This window comes from Gossypium arboreum, chromosome 9 (genome assembly GCF_025698485.1).
Source record: "Gossypium arboreum isolate Shixiya-1 chromosome 9, ASM2569848v2, whole genome shotgun sequence".
NCBI classification, from domain to species: domain Eukaryota; kingdom Viridiplantae; phylum Streptophyta; class Magnoliopsida; order Malvales; family Malvaceae; genus Gossypium; species Gossypium arboreum.
The window spans coordinates 16,637,911-16,651,811 of NC_069078.1; positions in this window are offsets into that span (position 1 = coordinate 16,637,911).

A 13,901-nucleotide genomic window follows, 5' to 3' on the forward strand; every position below is an offset into this window, starting at 1 on the left:
TTTGAGTTAGTTCTGATCAAACTATCTTCAAATTTGGATTTTGCAAGCTCAAATTTAGTCTTGCATGTGTGAGTTTCAACATTACATATAGTAATTACAAGAAAATGTAATTATTATTTTCTTTTAGTTACAAAGAATTTTATTTCTTTAAATACGTCATCATATAAAATATGATCATATCTCAATTTTTACGTTATGTTTGATAGTATAAAAAATTCAAATAATTACATAATTAAAACGTCTAAAAATAATACTTCTCATCCCTCTATAATAATTGGAGCAAGTAACTGGATTGCTCCAGTTACACTAATTTATCGTGATTCAATAATTATAAATTTTAATATTATCCAAATATATTATACATGTGTAATTAGAAGCATTATCTAATAGTAAACATAAATAAAAAATGGAAAAAAAGTAGAGTATTAGAGAGAGGGTTTGAGAATGGCAAATGAAGCTTTATCTAAAGTAATAATCATGGTTTGGCACTAACATTAGCCAATCTAATTAATCCTTAGAAACCACTTTATTTAACTATGTTAATTAGAATTCATGTTCAAGCCTCCAACTAACCCCATTTGTTATTGAGTTCAATTTAAGGTTTGCTTTCTGTGTTGAACTTCCATTACTTAAAGCAACAAACATCTTTGAGCATTTTTCTTCAACCCCTTTAATTACTACATTTGTTTTTTTATATTTGGATTCCAAGTTTAAATTTAAAGGCTCTATTTATTTTAATATAAAAATTTTTACGAAAAATACTTTTATTTTTATTTTATGTTTATTTCATGTAAAAAATGATGGTCAATGTAAAAGGTTTTCTAATCAACGTAAAGTTACTTTCTTATTCCCGTAAAATGTCTTTACCAAATTTTTTTTCGTAAGACATTTTTCAAACCAATAAGGCTCTGTTCATTGTAACACCTCCATACTCGACTCGAACATTTGGCCAAAACACTAGGATGTTATATTCTCTACTACATTCTTCACTTATCAAATATTCTTTTTATAAATTTTCATAAATTTCCAATTTAGTCCATTTGGTTATAAAAGTTCAATATTCACTACTTAATCATATTAAATCAATTTTCTTTCTTGTTACAATTTAATCACATAATTTATCTCAACATCTTGTTTCCAATATAAAATTCCTATGTATTTCACTTCTATTATTTCATCCACATATTTTCTCAAGTTTAACAATTTAATCCTTGTCATCATAAAATTTCACATTTTTTCACAATTTCACTTTTACAATATTTTATGCATATTTCATCATATCATAATTTATTTATTTGTCCCTATTGCCATGTAATTTATTTTTCATCATATAAGCACTTTAATCAAATAATTCATTATAATATCTTATTTCAAATAACAAATTTTCATGCATATCACCTCTCTTGTTTCTATTATAAAATTTACAAAGTTTACAATTTAATCCTTAACATCATGAATATTCGTTATTTACTATAATTTTACCTTAACACCATTTTATAATCAATTCACTACTTCATTTAAACTCTTTATCATAAATCTCAAATGTATGTTTATTTAATTGAAAATAACTTTTATAAACATTTTCAAAAAACCTACCAAACAACAAAAACATTTTACACAGATTCATCCAAACACCAGAAAATATTAACTTTTTCAGAAATAATTTTCCGAAAATCATTTTCAGTGAAACATACAGAGCCTTAATGTCAACTAAAACTTTAGATAGAAATCTTTCATTTTGGTTAAAAAAAATCATCAAATAACACTTTGTAACTTAATTTAGTTGATACATATAATCATAATATTAAAAGATAAAAATTAATATATTTAAGGTTTCAGTTTTAGTATTAGTAACCCATTCCTCTTTTTCTATTGTATATAATATATATACACAGATTCATGATCACAAATACACAATTTTGTACATAAAATTTTGTAGTGGGATCTAGGGGAAACTTGAAGTATACTTTGTTTCCAAAAGCAAGTTTAAGGTTGTCTTACAAGTTTTGTATTTATGTATTGCCTTTTGAAGTATACTTTTATGTATTGTCTTACAAGTTTTAAAGTATAGATTTGTATGCCAATCATAGCAAGAGTGATAATGTGTTAGTGTTAGTGATATATAATTTCAACAAGATCTTATTGCTATTTATTTCACCACTTTTGAATACACATATCTCCTACATTATTAAATAATTGCAAAACTGTAATTGTAAATGCACCTAAATCATGTGGGCTTAGGTCCAATAAATATTTGAGATGCCCCATCATGTTGTTTTTATTTATTTATTTAAATTTTATAGAAGTCATTGATTATCAATTTTCGTCTTTTTTAATCGATTCATTCTTTATATTTTAATTTTGATTTTTATATTTTATAATTAGATCAAATAGTTAATATTGTTAACTTTTCAATTAAAATGTTTCGTGCTTATATATAATATTGTTGACGAAATGTGATACCCCAAGAGCAACCAAAGATGAATGCATACCATGGGGTTCCTGATCGACCTGATTTAAGTAGAAGTTAATGGAATTGGGTAAAATATTGATTTTACTAGATTATCAACTCTATAATGTGATGATTTCAATTTAAATTTTATCATTATTGTAATATTTGAAATATTTTTGTGTTAAGCAATATTTAATTAGTTAGTTATGTATATAAAATACGATTAGTGGAAGGAGAAAATATTTAGATGATGAGACAAAAAAAATTTACTATTCCATATAATCTAATACATAAAAAAATGTTTGCTTGTACAATTGAAAATGGAAAAATATGAAAATTTAATTGAAAAAATTGACGTATTAATAAAAAACCAACAACTTATGTTGGTAAGTGACTACATAATTATTTGTTATATAAGAAAAAAGAAAAAAAAAAAAGATTGATGGGCTTGTGACTGATGTGACCCATCGATCTCAAACTCATCAAATTTTTTTTTTCTTTCTTTCTCTTCTCTCCATATGGTTGTTAATAGAAGAAAAAAATTGTCCCCACAACCCTAAAGCCACCACATACATTTGGGAGTTAAAACCATTTTGAAAGGTAATTTTTTATATATTTTATTAAGTTTAAGTTTATATTAGAAATATGATTTGTGTGTTTTATTATTGTTTTTATGATATTTTATAATAGTTTTTATATTTAAAATAAATATTTTTTGTTATGTTTTATTAGATTTAGGTTTGTATTAAATGTATGACTAGTTTGTTTTATTAATGTTATTGTTGTATCTTATATTAGTTTTTTCGTATTTAAGGGAAGGATATTTTTGTTGTGTTTTTTTTTAGTTTTAGATTTGTATTAAATGTATGATTAATTTGTTTTATTAATGTTTTTGTGGTATCTTATATTAGTTTTTCGTATTTACTTGAAATGTTATTTTCTCTTCTTGTGTTTTATTAGCTTTAAGTTTGTATTTAGGTTTGATTAATTTGTTTTATTAATGTTTTTAAAGAATCTTATATCGGTTTTTCATATTTAAGGTATGAGCATATTTTTATAATTGGTTATTTGAGTTTATTTATTGTTTGGAGAATTGTGTTTATTAATATAATTGATATGTTATATTAATTTATTTATTATTTTAAAATAATGATTAACAATATTTTAAATAATAATCGTGAAAAAATCAAAATGAGTATACTTATCAAATCGATGATCACACAACATGGAAGATTAATGAGAAGGTAAAAAAAATTAATTCTATCTTATCGAGAAGTTGAAATGCTAAATTTGCGGAATTATTTTTTAGTTGATCAAATTTTTTTAATTGACAGCATGAGTATCGCATTTTGAGGGCGCATAGCCATTGGTCGGGCTATCGTCCTGACGATTATATAATGCTATACTTGGAAATGGCTGGATTTGGATCAACTAGTTTAATTGAGATGTTTGAGTTGCGGGTTGACTTAATATCTGCATTGGTTGAGAGGTGGCAGCTGGAGATCCACGCATTCCATTTACCGTGTGGGGAGTGCACCATCACGCTCGAGGATGTCGTACTACAACTCAGGCTACCAGTGGATGGTTATGTGGTCATCGGTTTCAATAAGGTGGCCAAACCTGTGGTTTTGTGCTACCGTTTTTTTGGTCGATCGCCAGAGATGAGGAGAATAAATTTAGCAATTTAAAATTTTGTTGGTTAAAACAAAATTTCGAAAATGTATCAAGTAGTGCTGAGTTGGAGCTTATGTGCGCTGCTTGAGCATTTATTATGTAGCTGATAGGGGATATTGATGCCAGACGCAAACAATAATAGAGTCAACATTATGTACTTGCCCCTATTGTCAGATTTACGCATCGCCTGGGAGTATAATTGGGGGGTCGACAGTATTGGCAACATTATATCGAGAGCTATGCCGGATTACAAAGCACGATCGCAAGAAATATGTGGTTGTCTAATACTGTTGCAATCAAGGGCATTGTATAGGATGCCATTTTTGGCATCAGTGAGCCATCAACCACTAGTGTGGCCAATTGTAAATAGGTAAGTAAATATCAAGAATAACCTAATCAACAGTTCAATTTTTTTGGCATTAATTTATTTGTTAACAATTTTCCTTTGTTGGTAGATGGTCTATGTGCTCCGCTATAGGGAGGCTCGCACTGATTGGGGTGTACCGTCAAATGATCGAGGCTTATTCCGGGAAGGAGATGGAATTTTTATAAAAAAATGTCAATAAAAACCGTATCATGCTTTTTAATTGATTACTTAATAGAACGACATTTTCAATGGGCTCAAGATCGACTAACTCGACAAACAATGGAATTGGTTCAGTGTTGTCCCCGTTCAAGCATTAAATTCCCACCATTGTACCTAAGTCTTTTTTATCTACAAGTTTCATCTGTTGAAATTTCAACGGATTGAAGGAAAGTGGAAACCTGTAGAATAGTCCGGATATTTAGCTGGTGATCCGGGCTGTTTCCCTCTCGACGATGAAGCTTATCCCCCATCGTCTCACTGGCCGACCTCGACCCCTGTTATTTTGAGGCCATATCTAGTATTCAGAGTTTGCCTCGATTTGGTACCGCTCTCGCGGCCTGCACTGAAATAGTGTTTTACCCTAGATGTCCAATCAATCTGCTGCGCCTCAACACATTTCGGGAGAACCAGCTAGCTCGGGTTCGAGTGACATTTCACCCCTAACCACAACTCATCCGTTGATTCTTCAACATCGATCGGTTCGGACCGCACTTAGTTTCACCCAAGCTTCATCCCGGTCATGGATAGATCACCCGTGTTCGGGTCCATAAGCGTGACAATTGCCCTATGAAGACTCGCTTCGCTTACGGCTCGGTGGGTTCCCTTAACCAAGCCATCGCCTATGAGTCGCCGGCTCATTCTTCAACAGCACGCGGTCCTCCCACAACGTCGAGCTATTGTGGTACCAATCCTTTCTTTAATTTGTTGCACCCTTACATTTTTATCGAACCTCATTCCAACCTCTTGACGAGATATAAATACACAACCAATTGCTATTTCTAAAATGGCTCCTTCAAAATGAATGTAAACGATAATTTGGTTATTCATTTTTTATATAATTTTTATGCTGCACACTCCAACTAAAAAAAAGATTGCTTTTTTTTTCTTCTATCTTTAACAATTAACAATAAGCACATATAATGAACTGTCCCTAGAATGAGGGCTTATATAACATATTGATTTTGGTGCCACCACATTTACAGGTAGTATTTAAAAAATTAAAAGAAAATTACCTGGTGCTGCCACATTTGGTGTAGGGACCAAGAAAATAATTTTTTTATTCATTCTGGTGACTTTATATAAAATGGTGGGAAAAAATTCAAAAAAATATACTGGTGCCGCCACATTTGTAGAAGGGATTGAGGGAATTTTTTATCGTTTTTGGTGACACCACATGAAGTAGTGGGACCAAAAAATTTAAAAACAAATACTGGTGCCGCCACATGTATAGTAGGGACTAGAGAGAATTTTTTTTAAACTGTTACACAAAAAATTTTCAAAAATAATACTGGTGTTGCCACATCTCAAGTAGTCATCAGAGATAATTTTTTTTTTTAAGATATTGGTCACTCCATGGAAGAAGGCGACACTAGAAAAATTTTTTTAATCCAATTTGGTACCTCTAGGATCTATTAAAGGAGGCAACACCAGAAATAATACAAAAATCTATTTTATTTTTTTCTTGTAACTCTAGAAATATATGAGAAAATAAAAAAAAATTATATGGGAGTGATGGCAAATTTTTTTTTTCATGCTATTATTTTTATAATTAAAAAGTAATGATTGAGTTATTTTTTGAGGTCACTGTGGGAAGTGGAGGCACCCTTTAACACTGTAGAAACTAATTCATTTTTTTAAATAAGCTAGTACTAGGTTCATTTTCATATATTTTTTAGATTATTTATCTAAAACCCTAATATAGATGTAAAATAACATTACGTAAATTGTTGTGTTAGATTATATCTAAAAGAATTATTCTATTCAAAACTAAAGTTTAAGTTTTGAATTTTTGGATTGATGGACTATTTTGTAATTTTTGTCTTTTTTATATTTTTATAAAATTTATCATATTTATTAATTAGTTTTATTCAAATTAAATAATATATAAGTATTAGTAATTTTATTTTTAATATTAAAAGAATAAAGAATTTGGACTGGTGGCTAGGTTGGATTGAGAAAAATGCCTTGACCATCACATAATACAAGAACTAGAATGTTTATAATCATTTATTAAATGTTTATTGTAATTGTAATATGTATTTATTAAAATAAATAATATAGATTAAATCCTAAACTTTAGTAAAATAGAGGATCATACTAAATTTTACTGGGCAAAAATATTAGAAAAAGGACATGTGTGATATGACAAAATCGCTTAGGATCTTCTTTTATATAAATAACTAATGAAATTATAAACATTTAAATTATGTAAAAAATAAAATATGGAAATTAAATCTTAAATTCAAGCATAGTATAGGGGCCAAAATTAAAATTTGACCATTTTAATGTAATCTAAATAAAATGGGTAAATTACACTTCATGTCACTCTAAAATATTGTCGTTCTTATTTTAGTTACTCTATTTTTTTGTTAATTTAATCGCTCTAATTAAAATAATTACTTGAATTAATCATTATAGTTAAAAATTTCGTTAATCCATTAAAGAATTGTTGACGTGACATTTTTAACTTTTACTAAAGTTAAAGATTTCTCTATAATTAGTCTAAAATAAATTTTTTGATTTATTTGAAATATAAAAATCACCTTTTCTTATCACTCATCCAACACCTGCTGTAATAACCATCCTTTGCTCTCTCATATCTATTGCTGACATGGTATTTTTATTTTACGTGATATTTTGTTTTTAATTTGATTATTTTTTAATACCAGACTGTTCATTTCAACTTTGTTTCACTTAAAGTGGATTTAATGCCATTATGGAGTTATACAAATTAATAATACTTAATTAATATTAGAAATAATAACTTATTTGCCCTGTAACTTCAAAAAATATTTTAATTTTTCATTTAATTTTTTGTTTTTTAGCCTTTAAATAAACATTAATTTTTCCATCCATTTTAAGATAATTTGACAAAAATACAAATTTAAAGACTAAAAAAGTAAAAAATTAAATGGAGACCCAAAATAATTTTTTTTATAAAATTAGATGGTAAAATAAGTCATTATAATATAATATAATATAATATAATATAATGATAATTATTATATGTAAGTAGTAACTTTTAACATTGTGCAACTTTAAGCATACATGCATTTAGCATTTCTAAATTCAATAGACTATATTAATCATTATTTACAAATCTAATCGATTAGGAAAATTTTGTAACCACAAATATAGATCATTTCCATTTTTCAGATAACCCTTTAATGCCAATGTAAATTTTTTTATATTTAAAATTTAATAAGATTGAGTCTTAATTCAATTGATATCGGTATTATTGTCAGTACAGGAGGAAGTGGATTCAAATACACTGAAGTGCATTTTCTTCCTATTTAAGGGTTGGGGAAGGGCTACGGGTAATTTTAGATATTGCATCAAAAAGAACAGAAATAATAACAACATATAATGAAATTAACTTTACCATATCCGTATTCAATATTAACTAAAATTGTTTTTAAGAGTTTTTTAAACATTTATACAAATTTTAAAAAATATTTATTAATATTTTAATAAAAATTTAAAGAAATTAAAAAATGTGTTAAATAAATAACTACATTTACAGTTAAACTGCTTAAAATTTAATCAATATGTTTAAAAATAAATTTAATATTAAATATGTATAAAAATTAAAACTATTTTCTTAAAGTTTTACAATTTGTTAAAAAATATAATCTATTTTACTTAGTTATGTTTAGAGTTTAATAAACATGATATAAACCTTAAAAAATGTATACTTCCAAAACTATTCAATATTATAATTTAATATTGACGGTACTTTTAATATTATTAATTTAAAATATTTTATAAAAAATTCAATTAGGGAATGTATATTATTTGAATTGTTAAAATAATATAAAATTGATTAAAAATAATTTTTCAATCATAATAATTTGATTTAAGATAAATAAAATATTAAATTACAAAATTTATAAAAATGAAAATATTTATATCTATTTATAAATTTTATAAAACATAATTATTTTTTATTTACATAAATTCGATTTGTGTAACCATGAGAAATTCATAAACTAGGGGAAGTAACCCGTGTATAAACTCTGCCTGCAGAACGCGAAGCACGCATTACAGATTTGTTTGAACAGTGGGGGTGATCTATATAATGGATCAAAAGTGGAAGCCAAAGCCGAGACTAGTCAATTGGAAGAGTTATTCAGGCGATTTGACAGCGTCTCAGCAAGGCAGAGCTTAAGAAAGCCTTCAACGAGCTTGGGTCTCGAGTCGAACCCTTGCAGCTCTTCAGCGTGCTGATGAGAATGGAGATGGGTTCCTAAGTGATGACGAGTTGGAACCTCTTCTTCAGTATGCTGTTGGACTTGGTTATACAATAAACACCAAATAAGTTAATAGTTTTATACATACTTTGGTCCAAGCAAATGGTATTTCTTTTCTTGTTGTCTATCAGCTTAATTGAGGATCTGTTTATGTCTACTTTGCGTACTTGAACGGGAATTTGGGTTCTTTGGGTTGGCGCATTCAGTGGCTAATCTTTATTAACTTCGGTTTAAATGGATTAATATTTATCTTATTAATTTGAATTTAAATTCAATTTTATTATAAAATATTAACAATCTAAATATATTCAATTGACCCAAATCCAAAATATCTCCAACTTAAAATGATTCAAAATGTAACTCGAAATAACCTAATCCTAAAATAATCCAAACAACAATGATTCGTTCCAAATAAAAAAAAAAACTCTAGCCACAAACCTAAAATGACTTAGAATTCAGGGTCCCTTTGAATCCCAGTGAGTGTTAGTTTTTGCTAAAACTGAATAAAATACTGTAATAAGAAAATAGACTCCGAGTAGAGACAGTTGAATTATATATTTTATTCATCAAATAAAAGTCTTAATATAGGCAATTTCAGGAACGTTAAAAACAAACTTCTCCTAATATGTAGGCAACTGGATAACTAAAAAATAAAACCATTCAATGCTTCCTTTGATGAGCATACTCCAAGCATCCTTCAAAGTTTTTCAAACACAACTTGCTTCAATGGCTTTGTTAGGATATCAACTACTTGACTTTCATTGTTACAAAAAACTAAACCGATCACATTGTTACAAAAAATTGTTACAAAAAACTAAACCGATCACACCATCATTACACAAATTGCATATAAAGTGGTATCTAAGATCTATATGTTTGCTTCTCCCATGAAAAATTGGATTTTTTAAAATCTTTATTGCTGAAATTTATCATAGTAGATAGTTGTTGCTTCCTTTTGATGCCGTTGAAGTGTCTCAAGCAACCTTCTCAACCAAACAGTTTGACAGGAGGATAAAGCTACTGCAACAAATTCAGCTTCTATGGATGACAATGTCACAATTTGTAGTTTTTTTATGGCCATATTACAGCTGTAGAACTCATCATAAAAAAAAAACCTCATATGTTTTTTCTATCTTCAACATCGTCGACATAATCATTATCTATAAATTCAAATAAGGAGCTTTTCACTTTAACTTTGCACATAATACCAAAATTAGTTGTGCATTTAAAATAATGAAAGATTCTTTTAGCAGCTAGCAAATAGCTTTAACTTGGATTTTTCATATAACAACTAATTAAGCTAACACCATGCATGATGTTAGGTCTTGTGGAAGTTATATACAGTAAACTTCCAACCATTTGCTTGAACAAAGTAACATTTATCTTCATAGCTCCATCATCTTTTCTTAGCTTTATGCCAAGCTCTGTCAGGGTATAGGTCAAATTGCAATACTACATTTTAAACCTGCTCAAAACCTCAAGAATGTATTTCTTTTTTGAAATAAATATATCAGTATCTGATTGCACAATTTCTATGCCAAGGAAGTAATGCATCAATCTCAAATTAGTCATTTCAAACTCAGTCATCGTGTTTTTCTTAAAAGACTCGATCATTAGTTCATCATTGCCAATGTAAATCAAATCATCAACGTAGAGACACACTACAAGTAATTTTCCATTACCATCTAATTTTGTGAATAGTATGTGTTTATGTGGACACTTACAAAAATATTCTTTTTCAAAATAAGCATCTATACAACTATACCAAGCTCTTTGAGCTTGTTTTGGTCCGCATAGTGCTTTTTTCAGCTTTTATACCTTATTTTCAATGCTTTACTTCATGAAACTAGAAGACTGATAAATGTATACCTCTTCTTGCAATTATCTGTGTAGAAAGGTTGACTTTACATCTAATTGATAAAGCTTCCAAAAATTCTAAGTAGTTATGGAAAAAACTATACGAACATTGTCCAACCTTGCAATCGGAGCAAATATCTCTTTGTAATCAACGTCAAACTCCTATTTGTATCCCTTGGTGACTAATCGAGCTTTGTGCTTGTTGATTTTGTCATTCCTCTTGAATTTTGTTCTATAAACCCATTTCACGCTAATGGACTTCTACCTTTTTAAAATTTTTGTCAGCTCCCAAGTATTGTTTCTTTCTATTGAGTTGATCTCCTCTTTCATAGCTTTTTCCCATTTTTGTTCTTTGATAGCTTCTTGAAATGTACGGGGATCACAATCCACAAACAGAGCAAAATGGGAAATTTGATCATCATTAAATAATTTATCTCCACTTACATAATCGATCATCCAAGTTGGCCGCTTTCTCAGTCGAGATTCATGGATGACTACGCCATCATCCAATTGATTTTCACAAGAGAGTTGTGTGTGATTGTCAATTGCATCTGAATTTAACTCTTGAGTTGCAACTTTAACTTTATCTTTATATCTATAAAAATTAGTAGGAATTTCTTGTTGTTTAACACCCTTTTCAATGCAATTCCATGAAGAATTTTCATAAAAAAGACGTCTTTGTTGATGATGATCTTCTTAGTGAGTGGATTGAACAATTTGTATGCCTTGGTTGTCTGATTTACACCAAGAAAAACACATTTTTTGCCCTTATCATCAAGCTTTCTCCTTTTCTAATGTGGAACATGTGTGTACATGACACATTCATAAATTTTGAAGTGATTTACAATTGGTTTTCTGCCACTCCATGCTTTCTCCGACGTCATGTTTTAAACATAAAAGGTGAGACTTCTATCCAAAACATGAATGCTCCAGTTTACAACTTTTAGCCAAAAAGACTTTGAAATGTTCTCTTTTTTCAATAGGCTTCTCACTATTTTGAGAATGGTTTGATTTTTCATTTTTGACACACCATTTTGTTGTGGTGTGTATGCAGCGATGAGTTCTCTTCAAATGTCTTGTTTTGTAACACTACTAATCCATATCCATCACCGGAACAGGGTTATGAAGCATTACTAGAATATACAGATCAAATAAACAAATATTTCATTTTATACAATATTCATGTTAGAAATCAAACATAAAGTCCCTTATATGAACTTTCGAGGTCCAAAACATGCATTAGAAATGAGTCGGGATTAAACCGGGTACTTAAATAATTTTTCGTAAAATCTCAAAACTTTTCCTAGGTGCAGGGGTTACACACTCGTGTGGTCAGGCCCTGTGGTTCACACAGCCAAAGAACATGCCCGAGTCTCAGGCTATGTAACTCTCTGACTTGGGTCACGTGGTCAAGCCACACGCCTGTATGCTAGGCCGTGTGTAAATACCTAGGCATTCTGTTTCAAAATTTTAAAGATGTAGGGGACACATCGCCAGGTCACACGTCCGTGTCTCTACCCGTGTAGACGAAAATAGGCTATTTTCCAAGCCATATTTCTCAATCCATTTTGTCATCCTCCTACACGAACACTTTAACACATTCAAAAGCTCCTATAGGTTATTTGACCCAACTCAAAATCAAGTCCTATACATGATATAATACCTCATATAATCAAGTATACACGCCTACTTAAATTACCAAGTTCACATATATGCATATGTTATCAAATATGCTAACTTTAATTATATCATCAATATGCCAAAATAATTTCTATCAATCAACCAATTTCAAACACATACCAAATATATTCATCACAAGCCATTCTAATGGCTAGTTATAATTAAAACATTTATATGTCGATATTGGCTAATTAACCTGTACATGTCATTATAAATATAATTGATTTACCATATATATATATATATACCAAAATGAGTTGATGGATAGTGTGAGTGATCTCCGCCAAGCTTCTAATCCAACGAGCCTCCGAATTACTATAAAACAAGGGAAAATAAAACAGAGTAAGCATGAATAAGTTCGTATAACATGGTAATTAACTTACTAGTCATTTAAATTCAATATAAACATACAAGGCACATTCAATCAACTTGATCACAAGCCCTAACACGTATTCTCATCACCCTTGTTAGTCATATATTTCATATAAATATCAAGAAACATGTATGAGCTCAACAATAATTAGATTTCCATGTACATATACTTTCCACATCATGTACTCATATAACATATATAGTTCATATCCTTATATTTCAAGTACATTTTCATAATAATTCATCTCGAGTTCAGATTATTTCATGTCAGAACTTTACCTATTAAATCATTTGAAATGTCAGTGTCACACAGGTAATACACTCAAGGTGTACAAATCTATAATCATGGATGAACATATTCATCAAACAAATTCCATGTTCATATATTATTATCTCGTATTTCCATATATCATGTATCATCATTTTCATTTATTTCAGGCAGATACGTGTATTAATTCATTTCATGTTCATATTTTCTCATGTCAGGATTTTGTCCATTGAATTTATTTGAAATATCGATCACAGGTAGTACACTCGAAGCGTACAAATCAGAAATCCGTCAAATCATATTCAAGAGTGCTCTTAAAAGTACATAATCAAGAAATCCTCTCTCAAGCCATATAACAGGAAGGTCACAAAAAGCCATTAATCTGGAAGCTCACAAAGAGCATATCAAGAAGCTTATCCGGTCTATATAACAGGAAGCTCATAAGAGCCATAATTAGAATGTAACAGCCCTTAACCCTATCCTGTAGTCGGAACAGGATTACGGAGTATTACCAGCCACTACAGTTTGATTACAATTAATAAAGAAAGAAATACAATTCAGTTCATAAAATATATCTTAATGTTCCTTTAATGGGCCCTCGAGACTTAAAATGTATGTATCGGGACTCAATCAGAAACTTATAAAATTTTTCATAATTTTTTTAAAATTTCCCTTTTATGAACAGAACCACACGCTTGTGTGGCTTATGTGAGACGTCCGTGTGGCCACACTGTATGACTCACACGACCTGGACACGTCCGT